Consider the following 23,579-nt stretch of genomic DNA (forward strand, 5'->3'; position numbering starts at 1 on the left):
TTATGCAAATTCATATTTTTGAGAATATATGGTTGAAAAAATAGAATCCCGGTAAAAAATTACTTTACCTATCACGTATTATTCTGTGGAATTCTGCATTTCCTGTAGATGCATAAAAATCCACAGTCTACTTATGTATCTTAGTCCTTATGAAATTATTCGAATTTCTCGCCGATATAAAATTATTTAATATTGACACTAAATCGAATATTATCGTTCGATATAATTTAATATAAAGTTATTGCAATTTCCATCGTTGTTATTCTCTTCTAAACTTCGAAACACGAATAAAACGAAAGAGAAACTATTCTAAGCTTAACCCGAGAAACCTTCAAATAAATTAACAAGAAGAAAGGTTAAGGGAAGTATATATGCTCGAACGATAGGAATAATTGAAAAGGTAATCAGAAGGTGGGGGCGAAAGTAATTTTCTTGCCGCCTTGCGGAAGAAAGGAGGCTTTATCGGTACAATCATCGTCGATGCTCGTTCGCTGAAGCTTATTTCCAATTCGACCGGACGTGACGCGAGGAAACAGGCGAATTCGAAAACGTTCGTCCCGCCGTGAAAATCCAGACGATCACGTTTCCCACCGCACACTGTCGCACCCATCCAACCACGTCACTCATTCGTGTGTTTTTCACGCGATCGTTCCTTTTCCATCGTTCCATTGTTCTTATATCCAAAAGAAACTAAATAACCGACGTTTCCCGCCTCTCGACATCGACTTCCGTTTTCCTATTTGAAAGGAGAATGTACGTCGACGGACCTTGCGATTAAACTTCATCGTATAAGGCGAGTGGTTGTTATGAGACTGAATAATTGAAACGTCTAAATGAAACTACTGGATAAAACGAAGAAAATATGAGATGTTGGAAATGAAATTTCTAGACCGATTCCCCAGACCTTTTATTTCACCTAGTTCCTATTTATTTTTGGAGAAATCCTGTTGATTGCAGATCTCGAGAAATACGTGTTAACGTTTAGACGTAATGGTTTCGCGAATTCTATAAATTCGAGTGTCGTGGTAATGAAAAGCGGTGTATTTATTTTCTATTGATTTTTAGAAACTCTGTTAATCACAGATTTCAAAAAATAGCGACGATAAATAGAAATCAATGGCGTTTGTTAAATGCTTCGTGATTCAAATTTTCTCAATTAATTTTACTTAATAATTTATAGTTACGATCTAAGAGTTTAAAATTAATGTCATAATGAAAATCTGTGCTTTGTTCATATCGTGATTTTTCAAGGGTCTTTCGCAAAATTTATTTCATTTCGAGAATCAACACCAGCTGATCAAACATAATACCATTTTATCTGTCATAGAGTAAGTAACGTAGTCGTTAGTTAAAGAATAAATAGATCAGTCAAAGGGAACGAGCGAGAATAGATTTGCCAAGTGTAGTCAAACAGCAATTGTCAGTGAAACCATTTCTAGCCATTAATTCTTCAATCGCCGGTCCTGACCTATCCCAAACCACTAAACGATGGTTAAATCAAAGAATATCAACCGTCATGAATAATTCACAAGCGATTCGATATTTCTTCCATGCAATTAGATTGTCGGAGTCCCTTCGTATTACTAAATACTCTTCGTCCTTTACCAAAATAAAAAGATTCACTCGAATCGCAGCACGTTTACTGCCATAAAAATTACTTTTATTGCTCCATATCTGTAATTTGTATATACTCAACTCCAATAAAAAAGCTTCTTTATCGCTTCGTATCGATAAATTTTATATATTTAACTGGAGAAAAAAATTCGCTACAGCCATATCAATAATTTTTACATACCTAACCCACCCCTCCATAAAAAAACTTTTTATTGCATCATATAGATGATTTTTATGAATTTAACCCCAGAAAAAAATTTGCTACAGCTTCGTATGAATAATTTTTATATACCTAATGCCTTTAAATAATTTTTTATCGCTTCATATCGGCAGTTTCCATATATTTAGCTCCATAAAGAAGAGCGTTATATCCTCGAATCAATAATTTTCATATATCGAATACCCCCAACAAGATTTAGTATTATTCTGATAATTTTTATGTACTTAGTTTTAGCAAAAATTTTGTATCCCTTAGTTGCCGATAATTTTCATAAATTTGGCACGAGGAAAAATGTGTTACCGCTCGGTATCGGTCATTTTTCATTTAGAGTGACGTGACACTTCGAAAATTATATCGCAATATCGCGGCGAGAATTCGATAAGCTATAATTTGTTACAACTTTCTCCGGAGTTAACTCGAGTTGAAACAGTAGTGTTTTCACTGAAATCGAATTGCCGTGTACTTTTCCGGGAAATCCAATGGAATAAAGTGCCACTGACGGATATTGAGTAACGCAATAAAATTTCGTACAGCAGCCAGCTAAAAAAAAAAAGAAAGGAAAAAAGCGAAGAGGTTGAATCTAGGCCAAGAATTTCCCCACGGTGAGTTGTAAATGTAACGTTCCGCCGAGATTCGTCTTAATCCCGAAAGAAAAATTTTCGTTGGAAAATTTGCAACTACATAGCTAAGGAGAGAACAACTCCGCGGATATTTCGAACTGTGCCAAACTCCAGCAAGAATTCCTGGGGAATATCATTCCTGTTGACTGGATATCCACAAAGCGGCTAAGTATTTGGCGAGTAACCAAAAAATATCGATCAACTCAACAGAATTTCTCTTGACTATTTCAAGTTCCGTAGTTTCTGTACCTGTGGTCGAGAATCGCTCATTTCTTCTTCTTTACGATCCCCATTCTCAACCCCACTCCTTCGTCCTTACAGTTTTATCAGCCTTCTGCTTCGTTCTCTCTTTCGTTATTTTCCTTCCTTTTTCATTTCTTATTTTTCTTCCTTTCGACTAATTCTCTTCAGCGAATTTATTACAATCTTTATACACAAATAAAGAATCCATTTAATAAATTCGTGAAATAATACAGGCGATATCGTTGATATTCGTTGATATCGTTGTCACGTATGTTCCAATAATAATCACGAAAAACATTGTTCGATATCATTCTATCTTGAAAAATTATTTAACTTTCTAGATGATGAGATGATGAGTATATTGTATATACTATAGTCTTTTTTACTAATTTGATTTGATTCATGATTTAAGGATCTGTGAAAGCTTGATCGTGAAAATTATTCTGCTAAAAAAGCTAGTGATAGACTATCCGTTGTTAAACAATATTTAACAAACGTAAAAAATTGTAGAACTTTATTTTCGAAATTTATTAGAAATTATTTATTTAACAGTTACTGGCTTCTTCTGTACTAAAGTTTGCCCCATATTTCATTCGAAAAAGAACTACCAGGAATACCGCTTCTATTATTCGTTATAAAACTATAGTTACTCTGCCAAAGTAAAATACACAGAAAATTGATTTCACGTAAACCAAAGGTTGGCGTAAAAAACAAACATTTCACCTCACTCGTCCATCATTTGCCTTTGCGCAAGAGATTGTTTCGCCCTGTGGTTGTTTCATTGTTTCTAACACGCCAAAACCAGGTGGTTGATGTCGAAAGGCTGCAAATCCAATTAAACAAGAACAATTCAAACCTAAAAAAAAATCAGCTCGATAGAATGTAGCTCGGCAATAACTAAACGTCTCGATTTCGGTCGATTCGTTGCAAATAAAAAGCAAGTTAAAAGAATGAGAAACGAGAGAAATACGCAAGAAGGACTCGGAAACCATGAATTTCAATGCTTTCAATCAAATTTATTCTTCTCTCTGTACGAGAAAAGAAAGAAACATTAACAATCGAGCGTTTCCATTTCGTCCGACTCGTGCTAAATAGCAGAGAAAATGAAAGAGATTAAGAAAGAAAAGAAGGAAAGAAGGAACTCGAAATCGTGAATTTCTATGCTCCAAATTGGATTTGTTCTTTTCGCTGTGCGATGAAGAACAACGAGGGATTAAACATCTCGATTTCGAACAATCTGTTTTGAACAAAGGACAAGATAAAACGAGGAAGAAGGTAAAGAAGAAACGAAGGAGAAGCTGAAATTATGAATTTCTTCATGTTCCGAATCAGACTTATCCTTTTCTTTATACGAGAAAGAACAGATAGAATCGAAAAATGATAAAAGAATCTCGAAGTGAAGCAGCGTGGAAGAAGATAATTTCGGTAGACGTCGTAAAAATCGTGGTTTCTACATTTGGGAAGAAAGGCCGGGTTTCTGGAGCGTGCAAGCACGAGAAGCACGACGCTCCGATGGCAGTAGGCTAATTACTAAATACCATCGTCGAAAACTATGCCAGCCATTCGTGGAATCCTGGGATAGGGCAGCAGTCTCGCCACCAAAACCATATTCTCGCGAGATTGTGGCTTGGATTAGAGATTAGAACCGATCGATTTGGTTTCCCCGCTTCGTCAGCTATTATTTGACTATCGACGACCATCGGTTAGACGTTATTGGCTATTTGAATCGTTTCGCGCATACGTCACATAGAATAGGGATAAAGCTGTACGGTCGGATCGTTATTCAAAGCTCGGCTCGCTTCGTATCCCGTAATCATTTTACGTTTATGAAGAATCACGCCGGTCATTATTTTGTTGAATTATGAAATCGTCGTTGTTCCCTTAAAGAAGCTTTGCGTGCCTCTATTTTTTTTATTTCACGCGAAGTACAGAGGAGAGTAAATAAAATTATCTCATTTTACTTGTTTCACTCAATTTCAGTGCAAGGGATGAAAAGAAGAAATAAACTATATTATAAACGAAACGGTATTTCGAATGTGCGGTATATTGTAAAATAATCTCTTCATTGATATCCAAGCTGCTTCGATAAAAAAAAGAGAAAGAAAAAAGAATGTGAAATATTGTTTCATTCATACCAGTATAGAAATAATTTTTCAATTTTTTGTCAACCGTAAAAATGACTGCCACGAAGCTTGACTCTACATGAAGTTTTCATCTCATAATAGTCAATAACAAAAAAAAAAAGTTATTAAATGAAATCTCCACGATATACATGGATATATAAATCTTTGAAATATCTTAATTTAACTTCTATCTCTCTTCTCCTTTCATCTTTCATTTTTCTTACTTTATTATTCCTATACGTGGGAAAAATTCTGCATCTCCTTTTGTTACAAAGTTAATCTTCCATTTTATATTACCTTCGTAATCTCGATTAAGGTAAGTCTGCCGTTATAAGAGAAAATTAAGAGAATACAAAAGGCAAGTATGTGTGTGTGTATGTATGTGTGTGGAAGATAAGCAGGAGAAGTTTTTTGATTCGCAGCTTAGAAGACGGGATCACGTTTGCAGATTTATCGCGGCACGGAAACGCGGAGAAATCGTCGAGAGATGAGATTCAATCTAGCAGAGAGGAACCGAGTGACGTTTATTCGGAACATCTAGGAAAGTTGATCCGACGGAATTTGGAATTTAACCTGGCTTATTTTGGCTATTCTTCAGGATAGAAATGGAATTCTATTGCAACGTTCTACTTCGAATCTTTCGTTCGAACATGCAATCCTGCACGAACGTCTTGGGACAGTTATTGTACGGGATGGTTCCAAAATGTTGGCATAAATCGAAATAGATTTAATCCATACGACAGAATAAATCGAATATATAAAGCGATATTTTTCTTATAAAGTACCATTTTCTTGGTATCGTTTATTATTAGTAGACAGCAAATTCATATTCAGTATCTTCAAACGTAAAATATACTGTGATGTTAGATTAATTTTTAATAAAGAAAATACTCTCAAGTAATCTGTTTATTACTAAAAATTACTTATTAGAGATTAGTATTCAGTAACAATGGTAAAAATACAAATGTCTGAAATTAAAAATAGGAAGCGTAAAAATGAAAATAAATAAATGAATAAAATTTGAAATAAAAGTGAAAATAAAAATGACACGGAGAAAATAATCTTAAGAAGAAAAATTACTTGTGCAGCGGAATATAAGATGAATTTTTAAAAAGATACAGATGATTAAACAGAGGATTAAACAGGTTCGAACGCTTTCATGTTTTACAAGGCGAAAGATAAAGAACGATAAAGAAAAAAAGAGACTCGATTGAAAATTTTATAGTAGAACGAAATAATCAGGATGGAGTAGTAAAAGGGAACATAAAAATCGTAACATATACCTTACTTGCCACGGAGACTATAGATTAAAAAATTTATCAGCCATCTCTAATTCAACGGGCTTCTACTCGATCTCAGATCACGTTTACTACTGCGTATTGGAAACAAGTATCGTAGAATCTACTAGAGAACAGTGGAGCAAAACAAAAACTCGATCGCTAAAAGCTGGTTTCAAATATACGATGGTAAAAAGGAAAAACTCGGAAAATTTCGTAAATTACTCCCACATTTTACACTCGTGTACCTACCTCCGTAACAAATAAACTTATTTGTAAGCAATATTCTGTATCTGTATTTTCAAATTGCTCTTGGAGAAATAAAATCACAAATTAGTTTCTCTGAATTTCTATTATTGAAATAAAACAAAGCTATACGTATTGTTCCTTTTTGCAAATTTGTTTTTATTCAATATTTAGTAATTCAATATTTTTAATAACGAATAATTTTTAGTTTTTTCCAGAAAGGAATTCAATGATTATTAATATTCCAGTGGCTAACTTCAAAATCACAATTTTCTTATTTCGAGTACTTTAGAAATGAACATTTCTTATTAACAAATTTCCTTCTCTTCATAGTTACATCAAATTTTCCTCATTTAATACTAAAATTTTCCTATCTGTATTCGCAAGACGTTCACTGTCCATCATTGCTTAAATTGTTAAATTTCTACGCCGCTACGAGGACATTCAGAAAAGTTGATACATTTTTACCACGTAGCTTCACTTCTAAATTTAGTAACTCTATCTCCGTCCATAGAATGTGTCCAATTACGAAACCTTTCTCTATCTCTGTTAACGTTATTCGATGTATGTGGAATGAAAGAAACGCGTGAGTAAATTGTAAGGTATTGTAAGTATATATATTGTGAATATTAAAGTACAAAATGTGGAATACAATGTAAGCTGGTCCAGATCCGCACACTAGTGTAACATCAACTACACCTCGATCTACATCAAAGACCGGGTCGCGCTTCGGAACCGCTGATGATAGAAATAAAGATGCGGCCGCACTCGGCGACAGTGTATGTCGGCGAGGCGAAGTGCTCAATGAACCCTCAATATCCCAACGGTCCTTTTGCCGAATATTCGAGAACGGCTAACAAACGCGTGGATAGTGGGGATATTGAGGGATGACAAAGAAAGAAACAAATCAGTTTTTAAAGGTGGAATTGTAAGAGCTTCAGTCTTAAAAAGTCGCTCCTAGAGTTCGGAAGTCAAGTGTAAATCAAGTGTGAAGAAATAAATTCTGTCTTTTTTTATGTTTTTTATTATTTTTTGTGTTTTTTTTATTATTTTACGTGACACTAGCAATGTTACCTTGAGACTAAAAGAACGCCGAAGCCAACGTCGCACGTGTAGAGTTTTCTTAGAAGTGGCGATCACTTCAACAATCTCTTTTGGCGCGTTTAAAAATTCTTTGTTTAAACTTTTGTAACGCATACTTTGCAATACATTACGATCCAGTGGGTTTCTATCGTTTCATTGAAATTAAATTAAAAATTGTCTTGTCGTCGATATTGTAAGTTCCTCGCTTCAGCCTTTCGATCACAGCATTCTCAAGCTTATTCCCTTCTTATAGAATATTCTCTTCTTATAAACGTCTAAATTGCATACAATAAGCAACGTAAAAATCCACGTTTTTCCTCGCATTTAACATCGATATCGTCATGGTATGTAAAGATTCCTTTGATCTATTGTAGGGTCAGCGAGTTGAGACTCTTTCCACCCCGTTTACTTTTCTCTTTATACACCTTCTTCCTTTGGACGTTGACCGTGTCAATTGCAAGCGACGCAAAAGGATTCGAAGTGGGGGATTTATCGTAAAATAAACTACACGGAGGAACGAACGATCTTTTTGAAACGGATGACGATTGGTCGAAGGGGGAGACCGGAATAATTTCATGGTACGTTTCATGAACGAATTATCGTAATATCGATATTTCCCTGTTGACGTGCATTACCATCAAAAGGAGACCAGGATCCCGAAGAATTTATCTTCCCCAGATATTCGTCGGGCGCATTTGCATTGAGAAAACTTACGTGACTTCATTACTAACCCTTCCCCCTTCTAGCTGGTAGAACCATGCTGGAATAATAAGCGTTTCTAACACGAAAGATGAATTTATCGGTGTCAAAAGAGCGAACTTTAATCTACTAACGAGTAATTCATGGATATAAACGCAATTTCCGTTATGAATGTGGCAAATTTCCTTGGTTCGTAACATCCATAGAAATTTTCGCTTCTCTACAGCGAGTAGTATACAGGATGATACTTTAAAATGTAATGCTAGTAAGATCTCTTTTAATTTTGTTAAAATGTGTGAAATGTTACGATCTTGTTCTTTTTTAACAAAAAAGAAAAAGAAAGATCTTTAACACTTTAAAAGGGGAATAGAAGAATTTGGGATGAATGATCCAGGCAATAATGAATTTTTGTCATCATGATCACATAGTTTATTTCTTATAGGCTATTAACAGTTACGTTGATAAGTCCATTTTTGTTGAATTCTAATTTTTAGGCTACTTGATGATTAAAGAAAAATACTCTAATGTTAGAAATGTTCCAATACTTTAATCTAAAAATACAAGCTTTGTGATACTAATATGAAACTTGTCATAGATAGGAGCTTCTCTCCTATCGTTTTTCTGTGACATATACACATACAGAATGTGAAATTTATAATGCAATATAATATACAAGTATAGAATTGCAATTTGTTAATCGCACCTGCGCTCCTCGAAACGTAAAAACACGCATATGTAATTATCGAAAATCACTGGGATATTTGGAAATTCAAGAGAATTTCAAATATTCCGAAACATCGAATTTATCCATCCACATGAAATAACCGATTTGCACGCATTTTCCCGTGTAACCACGAAACCGCGAGCGTGTTACCAACGCGGAAAAGGAAACGAGATGCGGGAGTACTGTTTGGAAGAATGTTGGTAAAATTCACAATAAACAAACCACGAAATATTCTTGTTATCTGCGCTATTTATTCACGGAGAATACAGTTTATTAGTCAAAGAACGCAATAGCATTCACTGCCCGGTTTCACGGACTTATCTTGGTTAGAAAAATATGGCGAGCAATTTTTGTTGCTCGCGCTTTTGTTAAGAAGCCATTCTGAAACAACACGTTGCGGCTAACGAGAGAAAGAAAGAACAAAGAGAGAGAATATCGCGAAATGGAAAATCTGACGAAGAAAAAATCGCATTTCTCTTATTAGAGAGAACGATGGTCTGATTTAATTGATCACAAACTTTGATATATAACGTTATAGCTGGTAAGAAAGAATGACTTGCTTTGCATTCAGTCGAATAAATTTCCTTGCACCGCTAATGGGGAAGAAGAATAAAGTTTCAAAAAAGTTGTTCTCCTTGCTTCAATTGTTACTGGTAATTCAACATAGAGAACAGGGGTATAAGCTACGTGAATTCATTCGAACGAATAAAACTAATGTCTCTTCTTTTTTTCTTTTTGATATTTTATCAACTCTGCTCTCTGGCGAAATTTCATTAGGATCGTATTGTATAAGTCGGACTCATTGTTCTCGCATCTTTGGTTCTTTCTCGCAGATTCTTTCAAAAAGTGTTTCATGCGTAATTTCTAATTTCGTGTTTCGTTCAATTTTCCATGTCATAAATTCGTGTAAACACGTTCTGTAAAATATCTATTATTCTAATCTTTTTTTTCTTTTTTTTTTTTTACATCTTGAGGAACCTGCAATACAACTTCAGACAAAGGATGAATGAAATCATACGAGTTCCAATCTGGACAATTTTTCGATATAATTTAAAAAGTAAGGACAGAATTTGTACTGTTCAAATGAACGTCTCATATTTGAAGACCTAACAGATTCGAAGCTTGTTATTCGCATCCAATTCCAGCCATAGACAACAAAAAGTAACCCCTACGATAAATCTGGTTTGATTTCGTATCGTCCATCAATTTCATTCGATCCCACTCGGAATCGCGATATTTCTCAAATTTCTGTTTCGTATTTCGGGCGAAACAAGATTGGAACGGCGTACATTTTCCGCGAGGCAGACAAAAATATCTAATCCGACCGTAGGAGCGTTGCCGAGTACGAAGGCAAGTTCGCTCTAGCCAACTAATTTGTCAGACGTGTGTCTATCCATTTGCAGATTTCGTCGTGTAATTACCCGACGTCACACCAACCACTCTTGCCAGGTCGTATCCCTCGTTCCAGCAGCCTGTTCACTTGTTCTTCCCTTATTCTTGTCCTCCTTTTAACCCTTGCACACAGCGCGCCACCCTATCCCCGTGTCGCTGACTTTCATCCTGCGACCCAACTTTTTCCGCGCTCTCCTCTTTTCGCACGGCTGTCGGCCGATTTTTCTTTCTCCCATTTGTCACGAGTGTCTTATCGTGTCTCGGGCTACATTATCGAACCGACCTACCCTTCGAATCCTTCCACTTTTCGCGGACATTTTTAAAAATCACGTCCTCCTTTATCTCTTTCTCTTTACTTATCGCCGTCTTTTGGCAGGGGTTGAACGTTCCTACGGGTACTCTGATTCGGGATCATGGTAATTTGAGGAGAATTCTATGAGTATGCGACTAGGTCTCTGTCGGTAATAAATCAAAGATACTGGATGTTTCAAGATATCTTTATGTTTGTTAAATATTAAGTTTCTGGTTGATATCGAGGATAATTCAAATGTTTAAGGAACTTGAATGATGCCTTTAAAAATCGCGTCGGTTTAATCTTCTCTGTACTTATCGCGAACTTCGTGACGGAAGAAGTTAAAATTTTCCAAAGATACTTGGGAGCAGGATTACGACAACCATAGAAAAATTCTACGAGTGTGCAGGTTAGACTGCTAGATATTTGTTAGTACTAAATCAAAAGCGATGAATTTCTTATGGTGCCCTTATCAAATTTTAATAGACATTAGATTCGGAATTAATATTAAAGTTAATCAATAGCGACGAAATTTTTATCGTGTAAGTTTTTTAACTACCAAATTTTAAAGAATGTGAACAATATTTTGAAAAATCATGTCGGTTTAATATCTTCGTTATTTATTACGGAGGGGTTGGCAATTTTTCAAATTGGTTTCTACAGGTACTTTGACTCGAGATTATGACAATCCAAATAGGATCTATCATTGACGTAACTAGATCTTCTTGATATTAAATCAACCGAAAAGTTAAGGCGATGGATCTTTCACAGAATAGTAATATTTTATAAAAACCTGATAAGTTACCAAGTTCATCACAAGTAATATCAAAGTCCAAATTTTTTAAAAGTCTAGAAATACCTATTTAAAATTCTAACGACTTTGCAGATTATTAATTTCAAGAAAAATTCATCTTGATGAATGCGATAATAACAGTGAGAGAAAATTTATTTAAAAAATAGAATTAAAGCCAAAGAGCAGGTTACAAATTACGTAGAGTGAACTAGATTTTGTACTCGTTCGTCATTGCTCGTTGAATCTACGAAACTAACATCAATAACGCTTGACTCGATTTACAAGAACCAAAGGTAGAATGTTTCGCCACCTGGAAACAAATTATTCTCCAGCCATCGTTCAAGATCACTTGTCTCGAGTTCATCGGCCGCGAACACAAAAATTTTGTCTCGAGCAGTAGAATCTGATATCTTAACAAGTACCACGACTGCTGTCTTAAAATTCACCCGCATAAACGCCATTACGCAAGCAATTCGTGTTTCTGCGTTACTGATACACCTTTTGATGAACTTCAATGAGCCCCACAAAGCCGGGTAAATGACTAGAACGTTAATATTCATTGCGTCATCGTAGTGATCCAATTAGCGCGAAACGGCAAGACTCTGGCCAACGCCGGAAACCGAGAATTAATTGGGTTACCGGTTCAGCCCTTTGCCTAATGGTTCACGAAACAACCCTGTTCGTGCACGTACTCGAAATAACACAGAAAATATTCCCGTGTAAATTCTCGATAGCGTGCTTTCCTTTCTCGATATGAAAGCACGTTTCCGAATAAAACATTTCCCAGCGAGATAGTCCGCTGTTCGCCTGGTTCGCTAGAAAAGAGGATCGCCAGAGCTCCATATTTCTGCGGCAAAAAACACGAAATCAAGGAGATTTTTATAATAACATTCAAGGCGCTTTGGCAAAAACGTTCGCATGGGGGTTTGCTTATTGATTTTCCGGGAAAACGTTATGGAAATATGGCTACAAACGACAATTTAATGATGATAGCACATGAAAGTTGAGAAAAAATTAGGTCTCTAATACGTTAGGTTTGTAAAGATCAAAAACGCATACATATGTCGTTTTTCAAACGAACATTCCGGCATCCGCAAGGTAAAATTAATCCAGATTTTTCAAGCGAAGAACCGGGCGAAGAAGGAACCCAATTATTCTAAAAATGCTGGAAATAGAGAAGCAAACCAGGAGAAACTGAAACTATACAAATTTTGCTGCCGCCAACCGAAAGTTAATTAGACTATGTCCATCTGCGTTTACTGCCAATATTCTCTTTCTCGCTGTCGGCGATGGTTAAATAGAAAACTGTGAATCTTGACCCGATAAACAATTTTCGTAAGTAGACGCATAAACAGCGGTTGCGGGGCAAACGTTTCGTATTTCCCCAGATGGGAGAGCGTATATCGCTGTAACGTATGGCGGTGTAATACGGACGCGTGCGTAAATAACGCAGCAAGCTTTCGCGAATAAACGAGGGTGAAGAAGATTTAATCAAGGGATCCGGCAGGAGGTGAGCCCGGCATCAAACTTTCACGCGAACGAAGGCCGCCCGCGATACCGAAACTTTACGATTCGCCAAATTTTCGACAAAAACGACGGGAGCTAGCCAACGTCCAAACTACCAAAACGTGACAAACGTATCGTCTCGGCCAAAAAAAAAAGGCAGAGCCACGTAAAAACCGTGGCCAACCAGAAACACGGAAATTCACCTTTCCTAATTGCGTAACACCATCCTTCTGGAAAAATGTTTTCACCGTGCGCGGTCGTTGCAAACTTTTTGGGGAAAAAATATCCCCAAAAAGAAAGAAAGCTCCCTCTTGGAAAATAAAATGAAAATGGGAGAAGAAAGAAAAAAGAACAGGTTGAAAGTCAGAGATGTAAAGAAAGCTTATATCATGCGTCATGCGTAATGGTATCCTAGGAATTCAGGATAACGAGTTACTTCGAAAATTGTTACTTTTATCTGTTACTAGAAGAAGAAATCTTATGGTGTGAAGAGTATAATTTAGTCCTTACAATGAATTAATCTATGAAAGTTATACCTATAGAGGTATGGGCGTATATGATGGACAAAACAAAGTTTAAAATTGCTACTTCAGATTGACTTCTCAATTGATGTCTAACGTAATTCCACAAATGTTCAATGAGGTTCAAGCCAGAAAACTGACTTGGCCACTTAATTGTATTAACTTTTTCTTCCAGCAAAAATGTCTTGATTAATTTAGAAAAATGTTTCAGGTTATTATCGTGTTGAAATGACCACTCAGTTGATATCTTCTCGTTTTCAACTGGCAACTTGTGAGTATATACACTTACTGTATATCCATGTACGAACTGTTATCTCTCCATAGTATTTTTAATTCCAACCAATGTACCTCAGAAGTTAAGGAATATACGATAATTTTCAAACGATCATTATGTTTTTTAATCTTTGTCAGTAAGTGTATGTCTAATTATAATAACACCCACAACAATTACACAAGACAATGAATATCGCATAAAAAAATTGAAACTTCTAACAAAGAATGTTCAATCACGCATGATCCTTGTAAAAAATTATCAATTACTTATCATTATCAAAAGGATAATTTTTCTTTAAATAAAGAATCAGAATGGCGCGTGTTACAAGAAGGAAAGTCAGTGAAGGCCGAAAATTCTCCGTCTAGATTTACGATCGGTGGATGAAGTCTATCTTAGCCGGTGTATCTCCGTGGCAAAAAGCAAAAGTGGTCTCCGCGTTGTTGATGCACGATATGGTAAGTAAAATATAGGCGTGCAAGCGAGGCGGAGAGGGGCAGGACGCGACCCAGTAGATGCACCGTATCTATGTACGCTCGTAAATGTTCCCTCTAAAAGCGCGCTGTCTGGTTATTACCGACCACGACCACTTCCGGTTATAAACTACGACCACCATAGGTCGGTTTTTCCAGGGCGTTGTGCCGTGTTACGGCAAATTCCCTCTTCTTCTGTTCCTGTAATTTCTTCGCCGGCAAGAGGCCGGCCCTGCGAGTGTCTCGAGGCGAATAGGAAGCTGAAAGCGCATCGATTCCCGGTCAACCAGCCAATGAATTATTGTCCATCCCGCTCTATACGCCTCGGATAGTTTCGTCGCTATTTTTAAATGACTTTTATTTCGAGAAAGGCTGAGCCTCGGTCTCATCCAAGGATAGAACCACTACGGGTTTATTAAGAATGAAATATCTGCTGACTTTTACAATTTGAAGACAGCAGAATGCCATCGGTCCAAATAAACATTAGATAAGCAATTAGGCTGTGTCTAAATTGCGAGTTTTACAAATTTTAGTTGGTATGAATATTATTGAAGAAATGAAACTTATATGTAGAGATCTTTTTTCAGCAAATTTCCTGCAAATATTTTAACTAGATTTTTATGTATTTGCATTAAATTTAAAAGTGAAAACATCCATAGATCGCATGTAATATACAAAAATATATAAAATATTCTGAGGCGGCTACTCTATAATTTCTACTAGATGAAACGAATTTTTACGTAGCTTCCAATTCTCTGGCTCTGTTCGTAAAAGTATGAAATTGCATAAAAATCCGCAGTCTAATTATGACGAGTACTTTACTTTGGATATTTCGTATATTCTTCCATACTATGTGTATTCTGTACATTTTTGTACATTTACATTTTCCATAAATGCATAGATGTTCACAGACTAATGACAATATTTGTAAGGCTATATATATGTAAACCAATTACGTATACAGCCGTGCTATCTACATAGAACAAATGGAACAGGAGGGTTAAACCAATACTAATGTTGAGTGTACTGACTTACACGCTGTCGGCGGATATATTCACGTACAAGGTCTACGGATGTTCATGGACCATCCAAAGTTCTGCGAGATGTATGATACACATAATGTATGTATGTGTTACGCTATGTATAATATAACATAGGACATACATTATCCACGAGCTGTATCAACTTTGTCTATAGACAATGTTTGGTGGACTTTCCAACTGGAACACAGTCGCGTTTTCTTTGACTTTGGACGATTGCATACCGACAAAGAAATATTAACTTACATCGGTGATTGCGAATCCGCGTTTAAATATCGTAAATTTCAAATTCCATTAAGGAGACTAAACCTCAATTTTTCTCTCTGCCGTCTTTATAGAGAAAAAAAAATACATTCAAAGTTCGATAAATGAAATGGTTTCTGAATGAAAATATATTAGACTAGCAGTGACCCGAAGTACCACTGAAACTGTTCAAGTAATCCTCGGGAGGAAGCTTCATCGATACTTCCAAGAAGAGGAAACTAACACGAGCTGAGGATACCGTGGCCATAAATATCGTGCCTCCGGCGTTTTCGCGCATAAATCAAACATTTTCCAAGGACCATTGTACGAACTGCATTAAAGTAAGTAATACAATTCAGCTGAAAAGAGAACGAACGTTTTCGATCGATTCTGAGATATTTCCAGGGCTGTGAGTCCTGGTTCGAAAAAAATGACAAACCAACAAATAATTACCAAGAACGGTTTTAGAAAAAGAAGGTATCGTCGCGGATGGCGATTCGCTCATTTCGTTTGACACGTTTGAGAAATGGCCTCGAAGTCGTGTTTTATCTGCCTTTTCCCCCTCGTTTTCTTTTTTTCTTTCTTTTTTCGTCCAGCTATACCTTCTTTTATATGGCCGAGCGAGCATTTTGTCGCACCACCGAAGGCGTAGTATGGTTAATATTCCCTTGGAAATGGATGACACTCGCCACGATCCCATGTGCACTCGTTTCCCATTTATTTGCTTCTTTTCGACCCCACACCATGGGGACATTAGCATCGACGATAAGTCAGGAATAGTCATTTGCGTGCTGGTTAAACTTATCGAGTCCGATGAGTAATGTCGTTATAGATTAACGTTCTATTCTGGAAAGGATACGCCGTGTCTCGGGAGCAAGTAAGAAATAATTCTCCAATGTAACCGATGCAGCCTTTGAGTGGAAGAGATTAACGATTCGCCAGATTTCCCATTTAATTTAAGAATCTTTGGGTTCGTAGATTTCGAATATGGAACTTTATATCAGAGCTCCTTTTTAAATGGGAAGTTTTTAATCTCCCCTCGTGTCGAATTTCACGCGCTACTATCATGAGTGAACTATACTTTCCATTGCAGTAGTCAATACAATCTTTCACCTCCTAAGAGTTGAGGTACTTACCTATATTTCCCTCAAGACAGAAACACGGAAACTAGAGATTCTCCGAATTCTTTCCTCAATCCAAGAAAACCAGCTCTCAGAAATACCACAAAGATTCTGCGGGCTATCAAATCCCATTTCATTTGACGAAGCAACAGAGCGAAAGGATGATAAAAAGAAAAGTGGCTAATACCTTAAATGCTAATACAGCCGTATTCGATCCTTTTCACGGTTTCTCGCTGAAATACGATGCTTGAGGAGAAGGTGAAGTTCGTCTCGACTCACTTCAACCCTTCGTTCCCTAAAATTTAAAGTACCTATTTATATTTCCTTCAAGATAAAATCACAGAAGCTCAAGATTCTCCTCTTTCTCTCCTGAATTCAAGGAAATCAAGAGATACCGCGAAGATTTCGGGCAGCGCCAAATCCCATTTCACGAAGCAATGGACCGAAAGAACGGTGAAAGACAAGTATCTAACATCCTAAATGCTAATATTCGCGTACTCGGTCCTTTTCAGGGTTTTTCCACCAAAACGATACTACTGAAGAACATGGAGCTTTGTGAAGGGCAGAAAACGCGGTTTGGCCGGCTCATCGCAACTGAAACCGCACTTAACCTTTATGCAGCACGCGCGACGAGCCCTCACACGCGCGTTATTCAAACTCTCTTTCAAGCGGAGGCGAAAGCTTTCCATTTCGCGTAGGTTGGCCCGAGAATCCGGCGAGGATGCGAACTGGAGAGGAAAAGGGACACAGAGGGAAGAATAAGGAAGAGAAAGAGAGAGAGAAGCGTAACGATGGCGTTGGTGAGTGTGAATTATGAAGTTCAGAACTCCAACGACGGACAAAGGAAGAGCTTTGTGAGGCAGAGTCCTATGGGGTCCCAAAGAGGGATTTGCTAAGACAGTTTCTACCCGGTAAGGCTGTCTCGAGGGTCTTCTCTGGCTTGGATCGAGCTTAAATATAGCAGGAACGATGAATCTTTAAGAACCGTCTGCCTTCCTCGACTCCTTTCCATCCAGTCTCACCACAAGACCCTCTCCACTGAACACCTTGCTTCCATATTATTGAAATCGCTTTCCAGATTTCGGCTGGGAGGTATAAAGAGAAATAGAGGAGGGAAACTCCTCTTTTTCCATCGCGATTAAGTCTACTCTCGCCGCTTGGATGTCCCTCGATGAAACCGACCGTGTCTTAGCTAGCATCTTCGATGTGAAAGTTGCGGAATATGGAAGGTGGTATATTGAGTTTCGATGGCTTTGCCGCAGAGTTGTCGGGGCCCTTGAGGGATTCTTCGGAGTTTCTTTAATTTATGCATGACTCTAAAGCACATCGGAGTAACATTCTTTCAGAAATAGATCATTTTAACGCTTGATGGTTATTTATGATCGAGTGCCATAGATTGATTTGCTATTGAACATTTGAAATTGAAAAAGTTGGCAAAAGGATAGCAAATTTCAAGGATGCAATAGCATAAGGAATATATAGTCCTAGCAGAGAAATATCCTGAAGCAGTTATATTCTATAGCTTCCTCGGTTCTTGAAAGCTCTTTGTTCTCCATCGCTTTACCGCACTTTCAACTTTATTATACAGATATCTTTTTACTACCTTCCAAACCGCATCAACATCCATTTCCTTTTTATCACTGTTTCGGAAGCCAATTTGCAACCAACTTCTGCTACGATTCATTTTACACACTATTAAAGAATTTTACACCATTCTGTCTTATCCAAACCTTGCTATCAGAAGTTTATCTCTTCTAGAAATTCTATTTCTGTCTCAAAATTTACTTATCAAGCACCCTTCTGTATTCTTACGTGAAACATTTCTCACATAAAACGTTTCATTCAAATTCGTACAAAATTTCTTATCAATCCTTTCCTTTCGCGTAATACTCTTGAAAAATTATACACCATCGCATCTTACCCAAACCTTTAGCCTCACGAAGCTTATCATCTCAAAATTCTATTTTTATCTCAGAGTTCGTCTACCAAAAAGTGCTTCTTACGTGGATGACTTCTCGATGCGCAAAACGTCTCGCTGATTTGTTCCACAAATTTTGATCGATTCAACCCGCACGAGGTTCGATTGTGTCTCAGCGCAAAGCATTAATTCGTATTCATGGCGACGCGGAAAAAGGGATGGCTGCCATTTGATCGGTCGAACATACGACTCGTCGGAGTGTCGTCAGGTGCAGCTGGAACGCCACAAATATCCCCCCATGATGCTTCTTCCCGTGGTTTCACGGGAGTTTTACATTCGCCTTTTACGTGACCAAGACAGAGACATTTTTGGGAGCAGCGACGGCTAGCATCCGGAAAGGACATAAACGGAAACACGGAAACGAAACGCAGATGCTTTCATGCAGTGCGGCTTCTTTGCTCATGTTGTCGACCGTGTTTTCGCGTGCCGGTATTTCCGGCTGAAGCCATACTACTCGTGGACATTTCCACTGGAAACAAACGTGTTTTTGAAGCTGGAAACCTGATACCGCGGAATGTGTTTCTATATATGGACTATTTTGGCGAAATTGCTAGTCTCTTCTGAGCTTTGAAAGATAATTTGATGGAAAAGATGGTAAATTGGTTCGTATCTTAAGCACCGACATGTAAAATAGGACTTTGAAGGGAAGCTTTTAGATGTTGGTAAAATAATATTCAATAAACGAGGAAACGAGGTTACTTGAAATATAGGAGAATGGGAGAAATTGATATTTTCAAAGCAATAAACAATTTTTATTTTTGCTTAAAATCCTGTTTCCTGTGAATCCTGTGTTATTTAATTTAATAATGATATTAATAATTTACCAATAATAACATTAGTAAATTAATAAGTTACAAACTGTAGATGAAGAATCTGCCTCTACAATTTCACTATGTTGAATCAAACTGGATGATTAAATGATTAATGTATCACTCATAAAATTTACAATTACAATTTCATTTGTTTTCTTGTCAAACTTGTCGCTTTGAAACTTGTTATCTTGAAATGCAAGAGGGTTCATTGAAGCTAACTAACCTGCAACTTACGACTTGTAAAATTTGACTAACTAATTAGTGTTAGTTGAGGAGGGTCCTGATTTTCATTGATTCTCCTCTGCCCTTTCACGTATTTACCGTCACTCGAATTTAGGAACAATGATTGAACATTGAATCATTATAACCGAGCGAGAAGATCTTTAGCAATAAATGCAAATGAATTTGGTTTCTTTTCATGATGTTCTTCCACGATATTATATGCAAGAATACGATGAATTTTGCGACTCATTGTTCCAGGGAAATTGTATCCGTCCCTCTTAAAGCTCCGTTAATTTTCACGGCACAATTTTCCCCAATTTATACACTCAATGATTGCGCAGGCAATTCAGCAACAAACGTGCTTAAGGAAATTCCAAGATAAAATACGGGCGCAATAAACAGAAGAAGATTGCACTCGAAATGGCATCGTTACACGGTGCAGTGTGCTTTAAACACGGACAGAGCTTAACAACACTCGCCTGCATGCAAAGAAACTTGCTACTGGCCGAAATTCAGAATTATTATACCGGCTCTGCATTTCGGCTTGGATACTCGAAATCCGTGGCATTTTCATCCCGAAATATCCCTTATTCGAACGTTTACACGTAGACGTTTAAACATCAACCGTGGATTTATTCTCATCGCTGCAACATGGTCGACAAATTCCCATTCACGAACGAAGATAAATTTCCCAAAGCAACAAAGTTTCGAAATTCCTTCAACAATTATCCATTTAGCGTGCGAGAAGAAAATACGAGTAACGGCGTTTGGAAACCTTAATCGATGACACAGCAGAGATTAAACGTAATGTATTCCAACTATTCCCAAAGGGGATGCACGCAAAATCCTATCTCTCCTTTTCTGTTTACGTACGACCGCGTGACGTATGCACACGTTATTTGCATGAACACAAAGTAGCTTTGCACACACGATTTTCTAAGTTGATGTCCTACTTGTGTTCGGGAGATAGCATAAATCTTGCTTCTAATATCGTACGCTGTGGAACAAAAAGAAATTAATCGCCGCAGTGCTTGCAGATCCTTGTACATATTTCAGTAATAAAATACTACTATGAAAAAGAATTTGAAACATACTTGCTCCTGAAGTATCAAGCGTTTAAAGTATACTTATATGAAACATATAAAAGCTCGAAACATCCGATATATCTCTATTTAAAGAAGAAGCTATCTTCTTATTTTTCTTTTTAGAAAAACACTAAACGAAAATATCAAACATAAAGTACTATTTCCAGGGAAAGAAGGTCTATCTTCCCTTCTCGTCAAAACGATCGATTTTTCTCTAAACTTTTCTCCGAGCATGCTTTCTGTAAACATTCAAAATGCAAAAACCCGTGGCATATTCCATGATTTCAAAATGCAAACCAAAATATTCGCTCGATTTATTTTTACGATAAAATGAAAATAAATAGCAGGTTTACAGGCATCGAAGTGGTGGATTTTATCTTGTGGCAGGTTGAGGATTCGTTGGCGTTTCCAGCCAATACGTTTCGGCCATATCCGTAACGCAAACGAACGAACGGCATGGTGCAAGCCTGATCGCCATGGTCACGTAATCCCCCGTTTAAAATAAACAAACGTTCACGAGGCAACGGGCCGAAATTTCCAGCGTCAGGAACACCGGCCGGTGACGTTTATCCCGGAAGAAAATGGATCCTCTAACCGGATTTCCGCGACAGAGTCCGTACACCCATTTCGGCACGGAAGGAACCACCAAGTCGGGAGGATCGATGGTATCGACAGCCTGTCCACGACCATCTCTCCCGATACAATCCCTACCGGACGTTCGCTCTGAAAACCCGATACCTGCTGATCCGGCCTTCCATCGAATCGAACCCACACGATCTGCACCCTGCTGCACCCTACATGCAGATTCTCCGTCGTTCGTTCTTCTTCCATCCGTAACACGCAATCTTCTCATTATTTAGAACTTGCGTTTAGTTACTTTGTACTATTCAGTACGAGTCTTCTTATTTGCAAGTAAATTCCATAGGATTTATGTCACATTCATTACGGATAGGAAATGATCATGATTTTTGTACTGAGAAGTAATAATTAGATTTTTATAGGTATTTCTGGGAAATCTGAGGATTATTGGAAAATATGTGAAGATTATGTAGAAAGACCTAATAAGATTATTTCTTTGTTTTTATATTACGTGGTTGTTAAAAAGAAATCAGTTAATTATGGTACAATTATGATACAATTGAACAAAGAATTTATTAAGTTCAAAAATATAATCATTTTAACAATAGACAATACATAGTGCACAAGTCCACTTTGGTTATTCTTTTTTCATTTTTATGCTGTTTGATTGTTAAAAAGAAATAGATCAATTATGATACAATTGGACGAGGGATTTGTTAAGTTCAAAGATATAATGCTTGTAAAAATAGATACTACATGCACGATATATTACAGAGAACCTTATTCTCAGATACGAAGACCACAGATAAAAATCATGATGAACAATTTTAAAATTGAACAATCAATTTCATTTTATCAGAATTGTCCATTTTACCAGAAATTAGATATACATTCTTGCATCTTGTTAAATGTTTCGAATTTCGAACCGCGTTGAATCTAAGATGTGCAGACAGACTGAAAATGTCAATATCAGTTGTCTGACAACTGAGATTCGTGTAATTCCTGGATTGAATTTTATCGTCCAAGATTTGTTTGATAAGGGTTAGAAAGAGCAATGATAGATATCACCAAATTCAAGAGAAAATTGGTTTTCCTTCAAGAGAATGGTTGCCTGAAGTGAAGAGGTAAAACTGCGAATCGATTTCTATTTTAAACGCATATGTTCCGGCGACATTTAAATTTCAACAGTGAAGGGACCGCAGTGCTTAGAAAATAGGTCACGCATCGAATCCAGAACACGTCATCAATATCGAGTGACAGGGCAAATGATCCGACATCATTTCAGCAGTCATAGCTGATCGAGATTCTCATGAAAGGATTCATATAGAAGCACGGAAAAATCAATTTCTTTCAACGAATTCTTACAGCGCAACGTCTGACCTGTTTAACTCATTCTACTGACGCACACGTTGCGTCTCTTCAATAATCTGCTTGTAGCTAAGTCAAATGCAACTTCGTTCTTGGATTTACGAAAATCATTGACAAAATCATTTAGAAAGACAAGAAAGACAATAGTTGGAGTGTTGAACAAATTATTATTATTATCTGTTAACCAATTCACGAAGAAGTATGAAAATCAATCAGTTAGCCAAGTTTTTGATTGAAACGTAAATTTCAGCGAAATTTATAAATTAGCAACAAACGGGTCGTCAAAAACAATATTTATTATCCAACAATTTTAATCCTTGCAACATGTTCGTACAAAATGTCAATAAGAATTACCTCCTTGAGAAACTTAATATTCGTTCGTTATCAACACACGCCACCAGCACTTCTAGAAGAACTTTTTGCTACAAAATTAAATATTGCACATTGAATTATGCTCACGGTTCCATTATGTTCGTGGTTTTTATAGGATGGTCGACATCTATATATGTACAAAGTTGAATGGTATATCGAGCACATCTCGATCATCGAAAGTTTTATCATCGAGATAGGTCGCGGTGCATTTCGACGATTCGGCGAATGCAGCCGACAGACACATAAAACTCCGGAATTTGTGGCTCGCTGGAAAGAATGAGAGCCGAAGAAGGCCGGAAATAGAGAGAACTCGACGGAAAACAACCCCTTTGGCGCAACGTAAAACCAGCCACGCCGATCCATTAAGGTCTGCAAGATAGGGCAAGATACACAAGATTGCTCGTAGGGAAGGATTAACCTTCTCCCGTGAGGATCTTTGCGATCCTCTATCACATCCTCTGTTTCTTTCCTCTATCGCATCTTCTGTTTCTTTCATTCATCCTTTACGTTTCTTTCCTCCCTAGCAATGGGAGCGAATAATAAATTACAAAATCGAAGCTGCTATCGCAAAATAGCATTACTTTAACTTGCAAATTTACAAATTATTATGCGTTTATGAAACGAAACTGAAGAATTACGACGATCGAGTAAATTTCGAATCA

At 37.1% G+C, this 23,579-nt stretch overlaps 1 protein-coding gene across 6 annotated transcripts in view; it reads right to left on the reverse strand.

Annotated features, from left to right (window-relative positions):
• Rho-5 (rhomboid-5) overlaps positions 1-23,579 on the reverse strand; it is a 290,319-nt gene that overhangs the window by 105,746 nt on the left and 160,994 nt on the right. The gene's annotated exons all lie outside the window — the stretch shown is intronic.

This window comes from Bombus fervidus, chromosome 12 (assembly GCF_041682495.2).
Source record: "Bombus fervidus isolate BK054 chromosome 12, iyBomFerv1, whole genome shotgun sequence".
Lineage (NCBI taxonomy): Eukaryota > Metazoa > Arthropoda > Insecta > Hymenoptera > Apidae > Bombus > Bombus fervidus.